Raw genomic sequence first — 24,041 nt, 5'->3', positions numbered from 1 at the left:
ATGGCGGTATGTTGCAGAGCTTCTTCCTATATCTCTACCCTCTGCTGATATGAGTATTGAACTTGGTGTTTTTTTTTTTTTAATTTTCTTTTTAAAGAAATTTGTAGTTTGGATACAAACTATAATAACTGATAATGAGTTTTAGAAGGCTGACGCTTTTCCCTGATTGTTAATAAATGTTTCATCTTTTCTATAATATTTATGTTTCCCTAATTGTAATATTATTCAAATTAATTAAAATGAAATCAGTATTCATAATATTTTGGATTTCATTGTCACATATACCTATTGTATAATAGTATAGTTTCCTTGCACAAAATACTATTTTTCTTGGGATTCAATGTATTTTACTATCTTCATTAGCCATTAAATGTAACTTTAAGGTTTTTCCTTCTAATGCAACTAATAATCTCCAGTACCAAATATGGTCCTTTATCCCTTTCCACTTTGATGTGAGTTTAGTTAAAGAATTATTATATCCAGGGATGTATTGTGAGAAAAGAAGTGCTTACTATGTTTAGATAACCTTCGATAATAAAAATATAAACTTTCTAATTAAGCATAGTTCTAAGGAACTTGTCCCTTGGAAAGTAATGCTGCTTTCTTCTTTCAAGTGCTAAAGGCTTTGCTGTGAAGGTGAATACCAGGAATTAGCCTATAGCTCCATTCTGCAGAAACTGCAATCAGATAACTCTGTTTTCCAAAGATATTCCCCAGATATTCTCTTACTTTCACAGAAAACTAATATGAAAAATAGAGTCCTGTGCATTCAATTAGCATTATAGAAATTCTTCTGATTATATGTAAGAAATACAATTTTTTTATTTTTAAGAAAATCCTCAGTCCCTAAGATTCCAGAGTTATAGGGTTAGCTTCAGATGCACAACTGTAGGACTGTTTTGATTTTGTTTTTAATTGGAATTTTTGGTAGACAATTGAAAAATAAAACAATATAGTAACATTACACAAGGCAAATGTCAAGAAGTGGAAGTTATGCTTTTTGTTTTATTTTATCTATTACCATAATTAGTGTCATTTAACTTATTTTTAATATTATAAAGTGTTAAAAAGAAGTCTCTTAAGCCTCTTGTGACTGCATCTGTTTTCCTTTCACAAATCATTTTTGAACTAGGGTTCATTATTACTCAGTAATTTTGTTTGCAAAATAATAGACTTTAATTCTTCAATATTTAAGTCTTGTGAAATTATAAGATTATTTGGCAGTAAGAAAGATTAAACTAGTAAACAGTATATAATGACTTGTCAACATTATTCAAGGCTCTTGACCTCTTCATTCATAGTTTCCTAGGATAAATATCTATTCAGAGTTAAAGTTATTTGTTTCAGTTGAAAAGTCCTTAATTCTCCTAGCATGCATATTTCTCCAAAACACAAACTAAAAAAATGCTCTGATGTCCACATATGAATTCAAAAGTTTTACTTGTTTTAGGCTTCTTAAATAATAAAAATTCAAATTGATATAAATATTGAATTGATTTCTAAATGGAAAGGGATGCCCTTTGGAAAATTGGACATAGAGGCTATTAGAGATCTTTCAGTCAATATATTATACATTAATGGATATATTCTTTGTGCATATGTGTATTATGTACTATAAATAGAATCATTAACATTATACATATATTAAAATGGATATGGAAGTAAACACACATGTCAATTTTTAACATTATGTTTTAGTCAGCTTTTTTGCTGCTGTGACTAAGGGACCTGCCAAGAACAATTTTAGAAGAGGAAAAGTTTATTCAGGGACTTACATTTTCAGAGGTCTCAGTTCATAGACTCCATAAAGTTTCATTCCTCAGGGCTCAAGGTGAGGCAGAACATCATGACAGAAGCGTGTGGCAGTGGAAAGCAGCTCACATGATGATCAGGGGGCAGAGAGAGAGACTTCACTGACCATATACAAAATATATACCCCAAAGGCACACCCCCAGGGATCCACCTCTTCCAACTACACCCTACCTACCAACAGTTAACACTCAGTTAATTCCCAGGAGGGGATTAAATCACTGATTAGGTTAAACTTCTCATAATCCAATCATTTTGCCTCTGAATGTTCTTGTATCATCTCACACTTGAGCTTTTGGGGCACACCTAATGTCTAAACACTAACACATTACTCTTATTTTGTGACAAACTTCTTTAGTGTCTCACTGCCTATACAACTTCATTTTTAAATTTATACTTCCATAGCATTTTTATCATTGATACCAAATCTCTTAGTATATTTGTGTAATATATGTTATTATGGTGAGATGAAATAGTCTATAAAATAAATCCTTTTAAATCTAGGTTGATTTCATATGGGAACCCATTGATGGTCCAAGCTAATACAAGATTGGTTTATGTTTATATAAGAAAACAAGACAATTAAAATTTGATTACCTAATATGACCATAAAGCACTTCTGCATGTTCAATGTCTTACTGATATCATGTTTTATGTAAAACTTATAGATAATTACTTAGGTTATTATTTAAAATATACATGTATTATACTCTAATACAATGTATTAGTGATTTATATAAATATTTATTCCCTAAACTTAATTTAATAAGCTCATGTACTTCATTAGATTTTAAATTGGACGTGCCATATAGAATTACACCTAGAGTTTGTAAATTTTTCCAGCAAGCATAAACTTTCTGGAATGATAGACTGTGTTCTGACTTCCAGGGATTCAGATATCCTATTATAATCTACTTTCATTTACAGCTCAGTCATCAATACCACCTGGTTAAATCATTACACAACTGAAAAATCCACTTTCTTTTCCCTTTGAGAAACATTACCACCATTTTCATCTCTACTGTACCTGTTTACCAGAACAGTTTCTAAATGCTGTCTGATTTTATCCCCATCAACAAAAATCCCAGCGAGATTATACCCATCAGGATAAAAAGGCCACTCCTTTACTAATACAATTTCTTATTAATGTTCATCAACTCTGCACAAATAATGCCTCTCTACCTCTTTGGTATTATTGTATCTCGCTGAAAATGTTGACTCTGAACTTGGTATATATAAACTGAATTTATTGAACTTAGCCTAGCATTTGATTTCCTAATTCTGCTCATTGATTTGTCTATAAACCCATACTTTCTATCCAATTGTCTTGAAGGTATAGATCAGTGAATTCCTTTAAGAATTAACTTTAATTTCTAATTAACTGTTTTCACATATGTATTCATGATGTTAAAGCAGTATACACTTTCCTATGTGTATAAATTATTGACTAAATATGCTACTATTTTATAAATGAGGACAATAGAATTCAGAAAATAGAAATAAAGATGCTCATTCAACATCTCATACGCATTACAAAATAATTTGTATATTTAATAAATGTATTTCAATGGGATTTGAATGAATAATTTACTCCTGTATGTTGCATATACTTCAAGCATTTTTTTTTTTTTTTTTTTTTGTGGTACTGGGGTTCGAACTCAGGGCCTTGTGCTTGCAAGGCAAGCACTACCAGCTGAACTATCTCCCCAGCCCCCTCAAGCAGTATTTTAACCCCTTGAGAGGATAACTTTAATTGGTAAATTTCTAAATAATATAAAGCTAGCAAGAATATTAAAAAAAAATTATTACTGAAACATTTTAGAAATTGCTACACAATGTCTCTTTAAGATAATTTAAAGATCATTTTTATAAACAAGTACATTCTCATATAAAACCAAAAACTGAACAAAATCAAGAAATGAATATGGATATATTATAATCATCTAAACATCAAACTTTCATGTATGTGATATATTTGTTTTTCTAAATTAAAGTAAGTTGGACCTATTGTTACATCCACTAATAATGACAGGAAACCGCGGTTTTGTTCATCTTCACAGAACCTCATTGCTCTTTCCCTGACTTCAGCTTTTGAAGGCACACTGGTTCATCACACACTGGGTTTAGGACTATTGTAGATTAATTCAGTGGCAGGTGTATCTACTGAAGTATAGTGGTAAGAAGTAAAACCTTTTGCAATGGAGGTTTAACTTCACAGTCTGATATACCTATCACTTTTCCTTGTCATAGTGCTATGCAAGCTACAAGAAATTAATATGAATATGTTCTTATATATAATTATTCTAATATATAGTATGAATATTTAAGGAATATATTTTGAAATAGTTTTCATCCAAAAGTAAGTTAAAAGGCACTTCCAGCTATGATAGTATTTATAATAAACTAAATACAATAGAGTACTCATTACTCAGAGAATTTTAGCCCTGATGTTTTACTAAACAAGAAAATTAAATCAGAACTCTTACACTCTAGTAATGCCTGGAGAAAATATGTTCTAGATACCTCTTTAAAAGGTAAAATAAAAACAAGTAAAGTATATTAAAACTATTCCCCTAAATTAAAATTTCAATGAATTATATAATTATATAATTTGTAACTACGAGAATATTAATAAAAAAGGATACATAGTATTTAAACTTCTTGGCAAATCATTTAAGAGTAAATATTTATTTAAGTATGTATAAAGCCAAATACTCAGAATGTACACATATATCATTACATACAATATCTTTATTCATATAAGTAATTATGCATGGATAAGGAGACAATCTGGTTTTAACTAATCTAGTTATAACAATTGAGAATTAAAAACATATTGTCAACTAACTGAACTCAATGCTGTATACATAAGAATAATAGATTTTGTTCATCTATAACTACTAAAGTTATTCTGACCAATTATTATTCTATATAAGTTGGTAATATGTAAGAGATCTCATGTATTTCTGATATATTTTTAGCTATAGAAGAGGTTCCACTTTTCATATTAAAATGAACTTTTAAATATTCATAAATCAAATTCAGTCTGCTTTAAAATCTAATCTTAAATTAAATAATTCATTGATTTTCATTTTCCTCCATTGCAGACTTCATGGGGACCTAGAAAGTAGTTCTGGAAATTTGGTCATGATTTGATTTCTTCTTTCCTTTTATTTTTGGTTGATTCTAATGGTTATGTCTGGTAAGAATAGGATGAGTAAGAGGGAATAGATGACACTACAATCTAGGTACCGGTGCCTCTGTCATGCAGGTATTCATATGCTACAATTTTTATTTTATTTTATTTATACCTGATAAATAAAGAAGTGTTTATTATAACATGGCACATAGAGTGCTGTGTTTTGTTTTAATGCATTTATATACTATACAATCAGCTAAACATGTCTGTCTTCTCAAATATTTACCACTGCTTTCTGGAGAAACATTTTAAATCCTTTTTCCTAGTCTTTTGAGATGTACAGTAACAACCACTGTCTGTAGTCCACCTACTGTGCAGCAGCACTCTTAATCTTCTTATTCTTATCTAAATGCAACATAGTACCCATTGATCAACTTTTCCTCATCCCTATCTCTTATTCTCCCCAGTGTTTGGTAACCACCATTCTACTTTGAACCTCTATCAGATCAACTCTTTTATTTTCCACATGAGTGATACTATGCAATATTTTTTTTGTGCCTGGCTATTTCACTTAACATAACAAGTTGTTGAACTTGACAGAACTTCATCACTTTCTGTGGCTAAATGATATTCCACTGGATTTATGTAACCACATTTTCTTCATGCATTGAAGGAAGCTTTGGTTTTCCCATTTCTTAGCTGTTTTCAATAGGGTTTCAGTGAGCATGAGAATATAGATATCTCTTCAATGTACTGACTGTACTTCCTTTGACTATACGCATAATAGTGGGATTACTGGATCATTTGGTAGTTCTATTTTTAATTTAATCTATTTTTTTTTTTTTTTTGTGGTACTGGGGATTGAACTCAGGGGCACTTGACCACTGAGCCAACCCTATTTTGTATTTTGTTTAGAGACAGGGTATCACTTAGTTGCTTAATGCCTCGCCACTGCTGAGGTTAGCTTTGAACTTTCTATCCTCCCATCTCAGCCTCCAGAGCCGCTGGGATTTCAGGCATGTACCACCGTTCCTGGCTTCTATTTTTAATTTTTGAGGAACTTATATTCTGCTTTCCATAATGACTGTACTAATTTATATTATCATAAACAGAGTGAAAGAATTTTTTTCCCTATATCCCTGCCAGCACTTGTTAACTCTCATCTTTTTGAAAATAGTCATTCTAACTTGAGTGAGACAATATCTCATGACAGTTTTGATTTGTATCTTCTTGATGATTAGTGAATTTGAACATTTTTTTCCTATACCTATTGACCATTTGTATGTCTTCCTTAGAGAACTGCCTGTTTAATTCTATTTACCATTTTTCTATTGGATTATTTGTGAGATTTTTCTATGGAGTTATTTGGGTTCATTACATATTCTGAATATTAACCCTTTGTGAGCTGCATAATTGCAAATACTTTCTTTCATCTTATAGGTTGTCTCTTCACTCTGTTATTTCTTTTGATGTGTAGAATCTTTCAGTTAGGTGTATCCCCATTTGTCTATTTTTATATGCTGAAAATTTCATGTAACACAACCTAGAGTTACTGGAATATTCACCAGGCACATTAATATTGCACTTTTATCTGGACTGTTTACTGACCAGCTCAATTTTGTGAGGGTTCTCTGCCTCCTGTCCTCTCATATTAGGCCCATAAGTCTACCCGATTCTCATCACCCAACCTCCAGAAGTTATATTGTAAGGGAGATTCCTAGCAACATGTTTCATATTTGTCTACTTTTCATATTAAGTCAAAAAGACCAAAGAAAGTGTATATACTTAAATCATTACAAGTTGCCCTGTCATTATGGGCTGTGTCAGACACCTTCTCTTCCTTTAGCTTTCTACAATGGGAAACAGAAACATATCTCTATAATCGTGTATGCCCATACTCAGAGATTCATTTTTCAAGTCTGCAAAGAACTCACCCTCAGTTTACCATTACAGTGCCAATACCAAATGCACTGCATGGATCCATGAATTACCTGAAATGTGAAGGTCATTCTCTCCTCTCACAGATACACCTAACACAACAGGCATCAAAGTGTTCCCCGAAGTCATCCACGTCCTAATCCCTGGAACTACCGAATATGCTACCTCCACGGTACAATGTAACTAGGGATAAACACATTGAAATAAAGAGATTATCCTGGATTGATTGTTTTCCCATATTTTAGTTAATAAAATACTGTAAATTATGTAGATGATAAACAACAGAAATCTATCACTCACATAATTCTAAAGGATGGAAAGTCCAAATCAAGGTGCTGGCAGATTAGGTGTGTGGTGAGGAACAGCTTCCTAATAGATGACAATCTTCTCACCATGTCCTCACATGGAGACAGGGGCAAAAGAGAGCTCTTGGGCTACTTTATAATGATGCTGATGCCTATTGTGGGGTTTTATCATCATGATCTAATCACCTCCCCAATCCCCCACTTATAATAACACAACCATTTGCATTAGGATTGAAAACTGGTAAATATGGTAGATACAAACTTTAGAACAAGGAGCCCCAAAATTCATATATTAAAATCCTTATTCAGATATTATGATTTCAAGAGGCAGTGCAACAATAGGTGTTGGCGAGGATGTGGGGAAAAAGGTACATTCATACATTGCTGGTGGGTTACAAATTAGTGCAGCCACTCTGGAAAGCAGTGTGGAGATTCCTCAGAAAGCTTGGAATGGAACCACCATTTGACCCAGCTATCCCACTCCTTGGCCTATACCCAAAGGACTTAAAATCAACATACTACAGAGATACAGCCACATCAATGTTCATTGCTGCTCAATTCACCATAGCCAGATTGTGGAACCAACCTAGATGCCCTTCAACTGATGAATGGATAAAGAAACTGTGGTACATATATACAATGGAATATTACTCAGCCATAAAGAATGATAAAATTATGGCATTTGCAGGCAAATGGATGAAATTGGAGAATATCATGCTAAGTGAGATAAGCCAATCTCAAAAAACTAAAGGACAAATGATCTTGCTGATAAGCGGATGACAACATATAATGGGGGGTGGGAGGGGTTAGTGTTAGGGTTAGGGTTAGGTTTAGGGTTAGGGTTAAGGAGGGTGGCAAGAATGGAGGAAGGAAGGACTGTATAGAGGAAAAGAGGGGTGGGAGGGATGGGGGGAAGGAAAAAAATAACAGAATGAATCAAACAACATTACCCTATGTAAATTTATGATTACACAAATGGTATGCCTTGACTCCATGCACAAACAGAGAAACAACATGTATCCCATTTGTTTACAATAAAAAAAAAAAGAGGCAGTGCTTTTGGGAGTTAACTGGGTCATGAGGGCAGAATATGTGTCAATATGTTTAGTACTATTATTAGTAGAGCACGAGAGAGGTGATTTCTCTCATGTTCAGGTGAGAATACAGTGAAGGCAACTGTCCACAAACCAGGAAACCTGGAAACTGCAAATACAGATCAATCAGTGCCTAAAATATGGACTTCCCAACCTCCAAAACTGTGAAAAATAGATGATTTTTAAGTCATGCAATCAATTTAAAATAAAGGAAAAACAAATCAGAATTGATTAACAAAGCATTGGTGCTTTCACTAAAAAAATAAAATAAAAGTCAAGCAGGATGACATGTACCTATAATCCCTGCATTCCTAACTAGGAGTCTGAGGTGAGAAGATGACAGTTACAGTAGCCTAGGCAACATAGCGAAGCCTATCTAAAAAAATAAATAAATAAATACAATTAAATGGTATGCCTCTAATCTGATCAAAGAAAGAGATACTAAAAGAATGATGATAATTAAGAACCATTGTTAAATAGTATGCACTTTTTAAATGTTTTGTTTATTAAAAATTTAATTAAAAATTTTAAAAATTGGTCATTTTTGAAATAAGCAAATTGCATATATATAAAACTAATGATTGTTCCTGACAGATGTAAGTGGAAATAATGAGTTGTGTAAAATACTGTGTTTTGTGGTAAGGGAAATCATATGCATAAAATGGTCTTTTTGTTCCCAAATCAATAACAGTAACGAACTGAATCATAATCAGAAGATAGTTTTTAATGTAGGTTTGATCAAATATTTCTCAGTTGATCTGAAATAACATATGTGTAAGCATAGTCTAGAGAATTTTAAGATACAGCAAGAAGAGCCAAAAAATTTAACCATTTTGTCCCCATCCCACATGTTTAACACCTATAAAACATAAAGTATATAACTTAAGAATATAATTATATTGCAATTAATTATCATAATAATTAATATTATCTAACATTAATTAATATACATAAGTACTAGGTGATTATTTCCAACCTATTTTAATGTATCTGTGTCAATTTTGTTGAAATATTTGAAAAATTGAAATCTTGGGATTTAAGTGGTTAATAGAAAATTAAATTAAAATATAGGCTATAAAGAAACATATCTAAAGGTCCTAATTGAATCTTAGTTTTTATTAACAGTAGCCTAAGATCCACCATTTTTGGTATTTAACTTATTTAACAAATATTTTTGAAATATTATAAGTACCAGAAAATTTGTTTTAGATGCTGGGCATAGAGTCATGGTTAGGGGAACAATAAACCAGGACAGGAACTGTCCCCACCACCACAGTTGTAATAATTAACCATTTCCAAGGACCCCCTCACAACCCCATAATTAAGCTTCTCTTCTTGTCAGAAAGATTTTTACAAAGAATGACATAGGGATTTCTGCAGAGAGCTCAGTGTGGTTTGAAGCTTCCTCTTTCTTGCAAAGGACAGGTTTCTCTTTCTTGTCAAAGCTAAATCTGCAATCAAGCTGCTCGTGCACAAAAATACTATCTCTGTTTTCTTCCTAAAAATGTGCGAAACCTCTGTCTAGCCCAAATATATGAAATAAGGAGTGCCATATAACCTCCACACTGAGTATAAATCTAAAAGAATTTCCAGACTTGGTGTCCAGAGATTTTTAGGCATTAGTGCCTCTGGACCACTGCAGCTAAAATAAACATGCTTCCTAAAAATTCCTCAGGTGTCCAGTCTCATCTGTCCTGCATCAAGAAGACCTGTATTCCCAAAGATTTTGGAGGGGCAAACAGTTAATAAACATGTACACAGAAACACCAGCAAGACCCTTTAATGTAATGGTAGGTGCTCTGAAGAAACCATAGAAACAGATTGATAGAGGGACTTTATGGTGCAGGGGTCACCTTGGTATGAACTCACTCAATACAACCTTTAGCAAGTGGCAGTTAAGCTGAAAACTGAAGGATATGGAGTCGCCTTAACAAATTTGGGGAAGAAGAGAGGCATTTACCTTTCTGGTTAGAGGAAAGGGGAGTCTTGATAATTTGAGAAGCAAAGATGGCCAGTGTGGCTGGAGGTTAATATATGGGAAGTGGCTAGTATGAGATAAGATCAATGGAACAGGCAGGGAATTTTAGGCCTCATAAGAATTTTGGATTTATTATAAATGTATAGGAAATCAGGAGAGAGGACATGCTATTTAAAAATTATGATTCTTATTTTTTCAAAATGTATCATTTGTATATATAGACCTATCCAGTTGCCAAGCTTCCTACCCACAGCCCTTCCAATTCAGCTTGCTGAATACTTTCACTTTTCATCCAGATGTTTTGCTACTGGCATGCAGGGAGAAGACTAGTGATAAAGAAAAATACATCTACATTAGATATTTTAAAGTTTTCTGTTTATTGTGCCAGTGATTTGAAAGCCTGTTAAAAGGTCATCCAAAAATAAGCATTTGCTTCTGATGTTTCAGATGAGAATAATTTAGCACCTTTGCTCTTTTTGCTCACAGTTAAAATGTCTTTGTTTTCCTTTGCTTCATAGGTATACATTAGTACTTTAAAAATTGTCATAAAGTGTGGTTGATGAAAAAATCAGAAATAAGTGAAAACTCGTTACTACATTATGCTTGACTTGCTTTTGACATTCCAGGTCTTTTGGAGTATAGTACCTTTCTGAGAAAAATATCCTTCTAACAACTTTAGGTTTTATTTTAAAATTCCTAGCTATATACTTAGTGGAAAATGTTCTATTTTAAGAATCCAAGACTCAGCAACTTATTAATCAAATGACACTGAACTTAATTTTTTTCTGACATGTATAATGTAGATTATATGATCCAGCCTCATGTATATGTGTTTGGTGCACATAGGTGTGGTTTTCAGGTGCAAGCAACTGTTTGCTTATGTGATGTTTATATGTGTTTATATGTCTCCATTAAAAAGGAAAAGACAGGTGCAGCTGACCATGCTTTTTTTATTATAGAAGGTCAGATAGTCCATTAACTCTGCTATAAAAATTAGCTGACTAAACTCTTTTTCTGGATAAATTCAACTGTTTAAATAAGGATCATTAGTAGCACTGAAAGTAGTAGTAACTCCTAGATGATGATGTGTGTGCCAGATTCCAAAAAAGAATCGAAACGAATCTCTAATGCAATCCTTGCCATAATGTTTCCATAATAATATTCCCATTATCTTTATTTATGGTAACTAATGTTTTCATAGCTCTTTCTGAAAGTGTTTCTGTACTTGGATCCTCAGGATTTCAGAAAGTTGGTAAAATGAAACTGTGACCCGTAAGTGTCGTGCTTATGTTGCACCATTTCACTCTGGGTTTAAAAATCACGAAACCTAGAATGTTAACATCCTGAATGGGTTCCAGTACATTGTGAAAAATTGTGAAATAGTCAAACCGATAGCCTTTTGAAAAAAAAAAAAAAAAAAAAAAAAAAAACCCGAATCCTCTCTCTCTCTCTCTCTCTCTCTCACATACACACACACACACACACACACACACACACACACCCTTCCTCCTTCTCTCCCTTCCTCTCTTTTTAAATCAGGGATTAAATTCAGGGCCCAGGGGCTATTTACCACTACACCACATCCCTAACCCTTTTAATTTTTTGAAACAGTCTCACTAAGTTGCTTAGGGCCTTGCTAAATTGCTGAGGGTGACCTCAAACTTGTGATCTTCCTTAGCCTCCCAAGTCTCTGGGATTACAGGTGTGTGCCACTATGCCTGGCTAAAAAGCAGCATACTCTTTATCAGCTGTTTGCCTTCTAATATCTTAGAAGTTTCAGAAACATGACTCTTTCTGTTCGAGTGCCAGTTTATGAAGTATGTGTGAATGTAGAAATGATTTGGACAGGTTTATGGAGAGCCTGACTTGTAATGTTATAAAATGAAATAAACAGGTTGATTTGAACACTCTTAATGTGATTTATAATGTTTATGCCCATCTGTTCGTTCTGCTTTTCAGCAAACCTGCCAATTAATTTTAGTATTATAAGAAATATGCCCTCTTCACACACACACACACACACACACACACACACACACACACACATTTTCAATGAAAAGAAAATGTTGTCCCTATTCTTTAATGGCTTGTACCTAGTACAAGCGAAATAATGGCACAGTGAATTGTATTGGGCAGAGGTTTCATTGTTGACATGAAATCACATTCTCACTACCCACATGACAAGTGACAAATATATTGTTTCAGAATGGAAATGAGAGAAAAGGGACAGAAGAATTAGGAATGTCCGGATGTACTATGTCACCACTTAGAATAACTAATGACTTTGCTAACTAGGAGAAAGAACTCTATTGATAACACATCCAGATTGCCTGAGTTAGAGGAAGTATTATACAGAAAACTATCAAGTGAGACTAATAATACATATTTTTAGACAACAACAACAACAAAAATATTTAAACAAGGTAAATCAGAGATTAAAAGTATGGACTTTGGAGTCATATAACATGGCTTCGCGTTGGCAATCTAGTGAGTGTGCTCTTGAACAAACACTCTGAGCCTGAGAGCTAATATGGGGCTCATATGGCTGGGATTCAAGAAAATACAGGTTTTGCAGGCTTGTTTTGAGGATAAATGAAACAATACACATAAATCTCTTACTACAGCATCCACACAAATTGGTTATTTTTATTATTTGAAGACATATTCATTTAGTACAATTTTAGTTGCACAGTAAAATTGAAAGGAAGATTCAGAGATATTCCACACACTCCCTGCACCCTTCACCATGCACAGCCTCCACCATCAGCCACCACTATCCACCAGTGGTACATTTGTTACAATTGAACTTACATTGATACTCCATTATCACTCAAAGTGCACTGTTTACCTTAGGGTTCACCCTTGGTGGTGTACATTCTGAGTTTTGGTAAATTTATATTAACATGTATCCACTATTATTATGTCGTAAAAAACACTTTCACTGCTTTAAACATCCTGAGAGATTAGTCTCTTCATCCTTTTCTCCCCGCAAACCCAGGCCACTACTGCTTTTTCTTTATTTCTTTATTTTGGCTGTCTCTATAGTTTTTCCATTTCCATGTAGTTGTAATCATAGAGCATGTAGTTTTTTCCAATTTTCTTTAAATTTTATAATATTAATTAAATTTCCTCCTTGTGTTTCATGGCTTATACCATAATTGATTCTGCCTTGCTATCATAAAATATCATACACAGGGTAGCTTATAAACCTCAGAAATTTATTTCTCACACTCTGGAGCCCGGGAACTCCAAGATGGAAGCTGTGACAAACTCTGTTTCTAGAGGCCTGGCTTTTTGGTTCATACTGGGCATCTTTATGTGGTAGAAGGAACAAAGGAACTCCCTTGGAACACTTTTTTAAGGGCACTATTCCCATTTATGACCTAATCACCTTCTTCCATTGGCCCCACCTCCTTAATGTTAGGAATTCAACATAAGAATTTTGTTTAGTGCTGAGTAATATTCTGTTGACTGGATATACCAGTTAATCCATTCACTGACTGAAGGACATTTTATTTCTTCCATGCTTTGATAACTATGAATAAAGATGCTTTAAACATCCATGTGCAGGTTTTGTAAGGATGTAAATTTTCAATCCTTTCTGATAAATATCAAGGAGCATGACTGTATGATCATATTCACTATTGTAAAAACTACCATACTTTTAAAGTGGCTGTAACATTTTACATTCCTACCAGCAATAAATAAGTGTTTCCATTGTTCCAGCATTAGAAATTTTCTGTGTTCTGGATTTGGGCCTTTTTAGTAGGTGTGTAAAGGTATCTCAGTGTTGCTTTATTTTGCATTTCCCTGAAGACATATGATGTGGACCATCTTTGTACATGCTTATTTGACATCTGTGTATAGTCTTTGGTGAGATGTTAAGATCTTTCTCTGTTTTTAAAATCAAGTTACTTATTTTGTAATTGTTGAGTTTTAAAAAATACTTTGAATATTTTGAATAGCAATCAATTATCAGATGTGTGAAAATATTTTCTGTGGTTTCTCTTTTAATTCTCTTGACATTGTCTTTTCAAAACAGGAAATTTTACTATCAATGAATTATAATTTATTAATTCCTTTTTTTGTTTACAATCTTGCCTTTTGTGTTAAATCTCAAAACTCATTGCCATCCCTGAATCATTTAGATTTTCTTCTATGTTATTTGCTAGGAATTTTATAGTTGTGTGTGTTTTTTTTTTTTTAGATCTGTGACTTAAATATTTTGTGAAGGATATAAGGAGGACCTATACCTACACGCATTTTTTGGAATGTGGATATCCAGTTGTTTCAACTATTTATTAAAAAAAAACTCACTTTTGTCATTGACTTTGATCCTTTTTCAAATATAATTATTTTTATTTTTAAAATAACCTACTAAATAAATATATAGTCCATCAAAAGGATTTTGGTCTATGAAGTATTGTTTCTGAAAATAGGCATTGGCCTCATTTTTTTTCCCCTCATTTGATCTTTCTTCCCTAGTCATCATTTCTTTTATGAAACCTGTTCCTTAAACCCACTTTTGAGTGTTTTATGAATGTGTAAATGTACATGTAGAATTCAGAGAAGTATAAATTATTCATTCTATTTTTTTATTTTATTTTATTTTTTTACCAGAGGTTGAACCTGGGGTGCTTAACCATTAAGCCATATCCAAGCCCCTTTTCATTTTTTATTTTATGACAGGGTCTTTCTAAGTTTCTTAGGGCCTTGCTAAAGTGCTGAAGCTGATTTTGAACTTGTGATCCTCCTGCCTCAGTCTCCTGAGTCACTGGGATTACAGGGGCGTGCCAACAGCCCAGGCTGAATTTTTCATTTTTAAAGAAGGTGGTGATCTATGTTATATGCATAAAAATAACTAACATTTAAATAACAGTTGACCCTTTCACAGAATTAGCTCATTTAATGTTGAACAAAAGATGTATGGTCTTTTCTGCATTTCAGTTTACACATGTGAAACAAAATCATTGCCCTAGATTATGCAGAAAAAGAGTGGATAATAGTATGTACAGACCTTCAGATTTCAGACCTATACATTACTACTATTATAAATGCAGTCAGCATACGACAAATGCAATTTGAGTAATTAGGTCAATAAACAGTTACATGCACTTTGAATAGACTGAGGATTCATACATGCTGGTGCTTGTGTTATTCTTCTTTGCACAAACAGATTGATTGAGACTATTCAATGCAGAAATAGCTCATAAATTGGAAAAGAAATTTCTAAAAGCTTGCAATAATCCACTAATCAGATGAAAATAATGTTAGTTCATGTGTATTCTATTATTTTTATTATTTATTAAACTGTACAGTGGTGCCATATGAACTAAATCTAAAGACTGGAAACACATAATCAGGTATAAATTGTTCAAATTCACTTAATTCTTTGTCCATTTTATTATATGCACTACATTCAAAAACATTTTCTTTACACAATGAAAGTTGAGCAATAGTTTTATGATGAATATTAATTTTCTATTCTTTTATTATAGACATCATTTTAAAAGTACAAAGTTACTTTAAATTCATATGCAATAATATTATTATCATTGTATATTAGGCGCTAATGTGTGAATAGTTATGCATTTTACATGCATTATCTTCTTAATCTTCATTACAATTTACTTTATCTGATGTCAATATTGCTACAGTTAAAAGGTGATGTTAAGCAGATTATCTAGCATACCTGAAGTCTCTACACAGTTGGTAAAAGGCATACCCTAGACTAAACATTTTTCTCTATTTACCTTTGAGAATTTCAATTTTTACTGATTCATTTATTATACATATGGGTTACTGCTTCCTGCCTCATAACATGTATTTTATTTAGCACAATCACTACTAAGTATGGCAATTATAGTGGAGTTAAATTCAAATAATGGTATGTTATAATTCATTCATTAGATAATAATTTAGCATTTATTATATTCTTTACATAGAATTTGTTCCGTGGCAGAAACAAAAGTGAAACATGTATACATATTGTCTTTGAGGATCTTTTTAGCATTAGACATAAAATATGTACATTAAAAATGATATATAGGGTTAGGGAGATAGCTCAGTTAGTAGAGTACTTGCCTCAAAAGCACAAGACCCTGGGTTCAATTCTCAGCACTGCAAAAAAAAAAAAAAAGAAAAAAGAAAATGAAATGAAAACACAAACTTTACAATGGTACATTTCATCACAACTGCATGGGTTGGTAGAGAGATTTGAAAGTACCATGTCCTCCTTTTTATCAATACAGCCACATGACCTCCAGCCACACCTTTTAGAATTCCCCACACCTTTCAGAATTTTCTAAAAAGTTTATCTTTAGGTAAATCTGGTGTTGATGTACTCCTATACTCCAGTGACCATTATGCAGCAGGAATATTAGGATCCAATCATTGGCTCCAGCTTTAGAACAAAATCTGAGGCCCAGCTCTAATTGCTTTGGGAACGTGTTCTGCTCTGTTGGTTCTATGACTCAATATCTGTTAAAACTTGGTAAGAGAATCATTAAAAGATAAAGGACAAATATTTATTGATAATAAATTGTAAAATTGAGAGCTAATGAACCATTTTTAAATTGAATAAAGATTTAAAATAGGAACAATAATAAGATGAGATAAAATAAATAAAATTCCAGTGAGTGCAAATTTTAATTGTTTTGTTTTCACTCTTTTCAGGAGGAGAATTGGAAAAACAATAAATTAGTTTAAGGAGTTAGGACAAGGTTTTAAGTCAATGGAGTAAATGGGAGAGAAGAAAGGGACTCTAGCACCAGGATCAGGAAAAGAAGCCTAATCTTCAGGCCTGAAACACTTCCTTCCATACTCTTTCTGTCTTGGTCCTAAGGTTTCTCACAACAAATCTTAAGGATTAAAAACAAAACAAAACAAAACAAAACAAAACAAAAAAAAAAAAAACGCCAAATTTACAAGCTACTCTGAGGAATGAAAAATCCTGTTTACTGGAATGTAATGGTAATAATTATGTTAGTGAGCTTTTCATTGCTGTGACCAAAATACCTGACAAGAATAACATAGAGGAGGAAAAGGTTTTTTTTGGCTGTGTCTGCAGAGATTTAGTCCATGGTGGGTCAAATTCATTCCTCTGGGCTCAAGGCAAGGCAGCACATCAGGGTGAAAAGTTGTGGTAGAGGAGGACTGCTCCTTTCATGGTGGCCAGGAAGCAAAGAGAGGGAAGGAGGACAGGACCATAAGGAAGATGCATCCTTCCAGGCCATCTCTACAAATGATCCACTTCTTCCAGCCATGTCCTACCTGACTACAATCACCACCCAGTCAGTCCATTCAAACTAGGATGGACTGATTAGGTTATAGCTCTCGTCATCAGAATATTTAACCTCCATTAACATGGAAGTTTTGGGGGGACACCTCATATTGAACCCCATAACAATAAGAGAAGGAAGGAGATCACTTTAAGAGGAGATGAAACAAATGGGAAAGGACTGATGCATGGTAGGACTTTGAACTACTTTGTACTTTTTTGTTTCCTTTTCTGATTACAGTGGAAAGTCAATAGTGGAATAGAGGACTTGAAGCAGGAGAATAGCATGATGTGATTTACATGGCACAATAACACTTTGGCTAATATGTGGAATATAGTTTGTGAACAAGATGGAGTAGGTGCATTTAGGAGGGTTTTGCAAGATAGTTCCTTGGTTGAGGGAGATGGAGAGAAATGGAAAAAGAACCAGTGAAATGCAGTTGGATGTGAAAGAAAGATATATTTTCAAATTATTCTCTTTTCCTAATCTTTGAGTTAAAAATGGATTTTCTCTACAGTGACATTATCTAAACAATGTATTTACCAGCCTATATTTTATCTCTCAGTCACCTTTCTTTAGTGCAAGAGGAATACTATATATTCTACTATAATGTGTAATAGAAAGGCTAGTATTGTTCTCTTTTCAGACAACAAGGGTCTTTTTGTGTAAGCTTGCTCTACAGTTGAGTGAGCAATGCCATCCAGTATTTGGTTCTTCTACGAGAACTTACTAGTTGGATCAGGGACTTCCAGCCTCTATCACATATCTCCAGCCAACTGAACTAGTGCTCATCAACCATTAGAAACTTTAATTTTCCCCACACTTCTCAGAATATGTAACTTTTTTCTCCTTTTCTTTAAAGACAAGAAAAATAATAAATTGAGGTGAATCAAGAAGCAAGGAAATCCTAAAGAAAAAACAATGATTTTTCCTTTTACTTGAAATTGTTGAACATCTTCAACATAACAGTTAAAGTGTACTACACATTAATTCTGTGTGCCAAGCACTTTGTATGTGTTTCCTTAATTAGCTCTCATCAACTCTGTAAGGTGCTATACTATTATCATTCATTCTTGTGCATGAAGAAACTGAGGTTCAGAGTAATTAAAAACCTGTCAAATTATCAAACAGCTAATAACAGAGCCAGAATCAAATTCAAATTGGAATGATTTATATCCAATGGGATCACGTCTGTTGCCTGACCAGTTAAGAATTCAACATATACATATATAGTGTAGTTTATGAATATACATAGGTATTATTGAAGCATTTCTTTTGTCTTAACAAAGACATTCTGGCCCTTACCTTATGTTAATGTTGAAGTCAAATGCCTTCTACAACTACCTTAAAGTAGACAGTGATTTCTTCTGTCAGAGGGTTTATTTGAATCCTACTCATGCACTGTCTTGATGTAGCTCTACTCTGTCAGTGCTGGGTTAGCATGCTTTTATACAAGAGGAATTGGAAATGAAATGCTATGAAATTGAGACTTGCATCCCTTCTAGACCTTCAGAGCACTGCTTTGCACTAAGATATCTATCAGGTGAAATTCTATAGTAGTATCTAATTAGGCTGACAGTCAAATGTGAGCTCTTGAATAAAAAATCATGTTGAAAATTTTTTTTTTATCATGTAGGTTATAAGGCTCTGAAAGGTTTGTAATTTTTCAGCCATTTATAATAAGATTATAATGCCCTTTGGTGAGTGCTGTTTGAATGCCGGGTCCTCTTCATGTACTGCTAGAGATGAAGCTCTTTATACATCACACCAACTTGGTAGCTTACATTTAAAAAGTGTCAAAATGTACATATGTACCCTACCTAAAATATTCAACCTAAATCTTTGCTCCTGCTTGCCAGAAGACTTCATTTGTTAGGTGAGAGTAGTCTGAGAACACTATGCTCTTTCCTTTAAGGTGAATGTTTTACTCACTTGTGATTTTGTTATTAAAGGAGTCATACTACTTTCTGGAATTTATGAGATTAATAAAATTAAGTAATCTAAATATTATTTGTGATGAGTCACTAAAACCTTTACTTGATAACGTCGATGTTTCTTAAATCCAATTAGTTGTTTTGATAATATTGTGATTTTGCCAATTACTTTTTAAAAAATTTTGCACAGTAGAGAGTACCTCACATTTATTTGATCTTCTCTATTGGTTGAAATCTCTAAGGGCAGGCCGAGTGAGGCAAGAGTCTATTTTCCCAAGGCTATAAAGAAGCCAAATATGTACTAGAACCCTAGTATTATGATTGTGTGGGTTCCCTCTTATTGTTAACAAAATGATCATGCTGAAGTATAAATTATTTTTTTTTCCAAATAAAGTCTAAGCATCACTAGTTGACCCAGGACAAATCATTTAATGTTTCTTTGACACTTTGTTCTTCTCTGTCAGAAGACAGGGACTGGAGTCAGTAATTGTTAGTTTCTGAATGCTCTAAAATTATCATTTTATTTACAGTTAGTCAGACCATAGTCCCCAAACCTTTGAAAATAAATGAAACAGAAACTTACAAAAATGGTTAGTTCTAGAAAGGGAAACATGAAAACTAGGATTTAAGAGATAGGATATACTTAATTTTATACTCTTCATATTATTCCATGTCATATACAAATAAAGAGGTCAAGTTTGCTTAAATAATGTAGATTTAAAAACAAAGAAACTAAGAGAAACAAAGAATATATGACTGTATACTAGATTAAATTATTTTAAAGCAGTTGCCACAGTGTTCATAAATTCTAATTCTATAATTTGATGGATGTTTCTATATGAGAATATGTCTATTTCTTTGCATTTGTTAGAGTAGCATTTACTTAGTAATATTTGCCTCAGTAATGTAATTGAACTGTTATGAAGACAGTTCTTAAACTGTTTTGTTTGCACTATTTAATACATCATTTAAATTATTGCATTATTTAATAGATGCAATTTCCACTTAAATTTATTTTCCAAATCATAATATGGGAAAAATTAGACTTTATCAATAAGAAAATGTAAAAATGCAGATTATTTCAAGCAGAGTAGATGTATGATCACCAAAAACAGATAGAATTTAGCAATAAAAAGTTACTTGCTATGTTATTCTATGGTATAACATCACTTGGTGTGAAAATTATAGAACAAAATTAATAAATGAAACATTTTGTGCTATCCTTAGAAATATTTCTGATAATTAAGGAATGAAATATTGGCAATAAATAAAAATATTAATGACTACTAGAGTATTTGAGCAATTCTTTCCTTTTCACAAATTCAAATATGAAAAATTCTTGAAAACTTGGATTTACTTTGCCTTTGGTATGATTTTCAAACTACGAAAATTACCATTCATCCTTTCTAACGGTATTTAAAAGAAGAAATAATAGGAATTTAGAGAAAAATAATTAAAGAGAAAGCAAACTAAATGTAGAGAATATGATAATATGGCTTTAGGGAAAATACAGAACCTAGGACAATGTTTTGCTTTAAGGAACTTTTACATAAATTTATGATAAAGAATGTAAATAATAGTTACTGAAAAGCAATAGAAATTTTATATGTAAAGTACTTTGCAATTATATTCGAACGTCTAAGTAGACTCAGTTATTATTCTCATTTTAACATTGAGTTATCTAATAAATGCAATGCTACATTGTCTCTATATCTATTAAATTATTTTACAGTGCATTGCATAATAGTTTTGCTAAATATCCTTGAATGTCCATAAAGTACTCCCTTTAATTATATCAATTTGAATAAAGTATAAAAAATTATTTTTCTTAAAAACTTCAGATAAATAACTGTATTCAAAATCATAATGGGAAGTAGGTAATCAATTGTAAGATACATATTCATTGATAGATTAGACTAAAAAGCAAAGGGAGAGGTAGAGACTTCTAATTATAAGTTTTTCAAAGCAAAATAATCTTATCTGCATTTTGCAAAATTACCTAAGATGTGAGCATGTCATTAGATCCCCTTCTAAATGAAAACTGTACAATTCATATTATTATTTATTTGAAATACAAAAGTTTTATTCTTGTTATTCAATATTCTTTTAAGTACCTTTTATTTTTTTGGTCCTGAGAATTGAACCCAGGAACACTTAACCACTGACGCACATTCCCAGCCATTTTTTTTTTTTTTTTTTTTTTTGAGACAGAGTCTTGCTAAGTTGCTTAGGGCCTTGCTAACTTGCTGAGGCTGGCCTTGAACTTGCAATACTCCTGCCTTAGCCTCCCATGTGGCTGGAATTACTGGCATGCACTCCTGTGCCCAGTACTTTTTAATTTTATTGCAAATACATTTTTAAATTATGAGGACACTTTTTTTATATGATGGCTAAACTGTACAGATACGGTGTCTGTTTTAGTCAAAATGTTATCTCATTACCTGGAGTCGTAACTGACATCCTGCTGAAAATCAATAGTTATGTGTTCAGAGAATGAAGAAATGGGTAAACGACAGTTCTCTATTTCTGCTTTTCCTCAACCTTTTCCTTTTTTCTATAAGGTTATTAAATTATAAGAGGAATAACTTTAATTTCAATTTTATCATGAGTTCAACTTCTATAATCATGAAATAACTATGACTTTGCTTCTTCTCCTGAAAAACAAATTTAGCTCAACTGTCATTTCTCTCACTGTATTTCTAAAAAAAAGAAAATTTAGGTTTTCATGTTGTCTAAAGACAGTTTATGTGACTGAACTGTACTTTCCATGCTGTGTTCAGGAAAGTGATATGCACAAAGAAATCAGATACCTCAATGCCCTATTGCATTTGAAAGCCATGATTCATGTGCTATGATAGAATGTATTTTGCAATATGCAATCTGAACAACAACTTGGGTCCTTTAAATATATAAACAGCATAAAAAATGTAAGACTCTATGACCACAAGACAGAGTTTCATTTGAAAATTGATTCTACTCATTTGTACTTGTTCTGGAGAGCAACTCACCAAGAATGAGGAAATGAGTGGCTAAGAGAAGGGAAGGTATAGGTCTTGTGGCTGCTTTTATCAACAATTTGAAAAATGATTTACTATGCAATAGGGTTCAAAATCCTTTGTTAAATTAATTATTAGATAACAAAACAGAATCACAATGACTGAAAATAATGCATAAGAATGATACCTTCTATTTGTAAACTCCAACATCTTTTTTTTAACCTCATGTGTTAAAGAACTATCCCTTTATTGAACTGAATAAAAGCTAAGTGGTGACAAAACCGAAACAATAAACATGTTACAAAATAAAATAAATACCATTTAGTAGAGGCATCTACCCAGAAATCATAATTGTATAAATCAATAATATAATAAAACTTATGAACACAGCTATGTTGAAGAATTAAAAGGTGATTCCTAGAGTATACTTGGTGTTTATTTTATTTAGCTGAGTATTTTGAGACCTATGTTTTTTAGATCAATGTTTCTCAAACTTTATCTTGCATAAGAAATACTTGGAGACACTTTTGAAAGATAGATCCCTAGCTCTACTCCAGAGATTCCAATGCAGTGCTTTTGAGCAGGGATCAAAGTTAGCATTTCTCACAAGTCCACATTGATGTTGATCTTACCAGTTTTAAAGACAACATCTTGAATCATGTCTCTTTAGAGCATTTGAGACTCTTCAAACGTTTACAATCTAGATGTTACACATGTTGGTGGTGAGAAAACTCTTGCAGTTAATTCTCTATTAAAAGGGTAACTTTTCCCTTAGAATTTGGTAGTAAAAGATTTCAAGTGAAATAAAATGGCATCATTCCTTCTTAAGAATGGAAGCAAAGGTCTCTTTTAAAGTTTTGTTTTTGTTTTTATAGGATGTAAATTTCCTCATATCTTAAGTATGAAATATATGTCAACTTAGCTAACATTATACAATGAAAAAGTCACAAGTGGCCATGTACCATAGAAAAAGGAACACTTACTTACATCTTATACTTACTGTTATGTGTCAGATGTGACTGTGTCCTGCTTTTGCTTCTCTCCTTGAATGAAGGAACAGTCCCTATGTGGTACGATGTGTATCTGATGGAAGAATTAAAAAAAAAAGAAAAACCCATTATCTCTAAATGAACTCACAAGTGACAGATTTTATTGGAGAAAGCAAGTCATACATACATTTATTCCCAATTAGCTCATGGAAACATAACACCTTCCCACAGGCAGAAGTGTCACCAGTCACAGAAAGCCTGACATCAAGTGGGCAAAGAAATACAATTTCCCCTCCAGGAACAAAAACTGATATTTTCTGATGCTTCTTCTGTTGGAAATAATTTTGAAAATTACTAATAATTTTTGTGAACTTCACAATTCAGAATTTTATTCACAAATAAATATTTGCCATTACCAAAGAAAGAGTAGTCATATTTTAGTTGATGTATTTCCAATTAATCCTCCCACAAAATTGAATATTATATACTAAAATATATAAATTTGCTTGAGACAGCATACTATTTTTTTCTTGAATTTATTAGGAAGAAGAAAATGCTAGACTTTGAGTCAAAGACCTG

The sequence above is a fragment of the Sciurus carolinensis genome, chromosome 5 (genome assembly GCF_902686445.1).
Source record: "Sciurus carolinensis chromosome 5, mSciCar1.2, whole genome shotgun sequence".
Classification (NCBI taxonomy): Eukaryota; Metazoa; Chordata; class Mammalia; order Rodentia; family Sciuridae; genus Sciurus; species Sciurus carolinensis.
The sequence above is the reverse complement of the archived record's forward strand: the minus strand, read 5'-3'. Positions refer to the sequence as shown.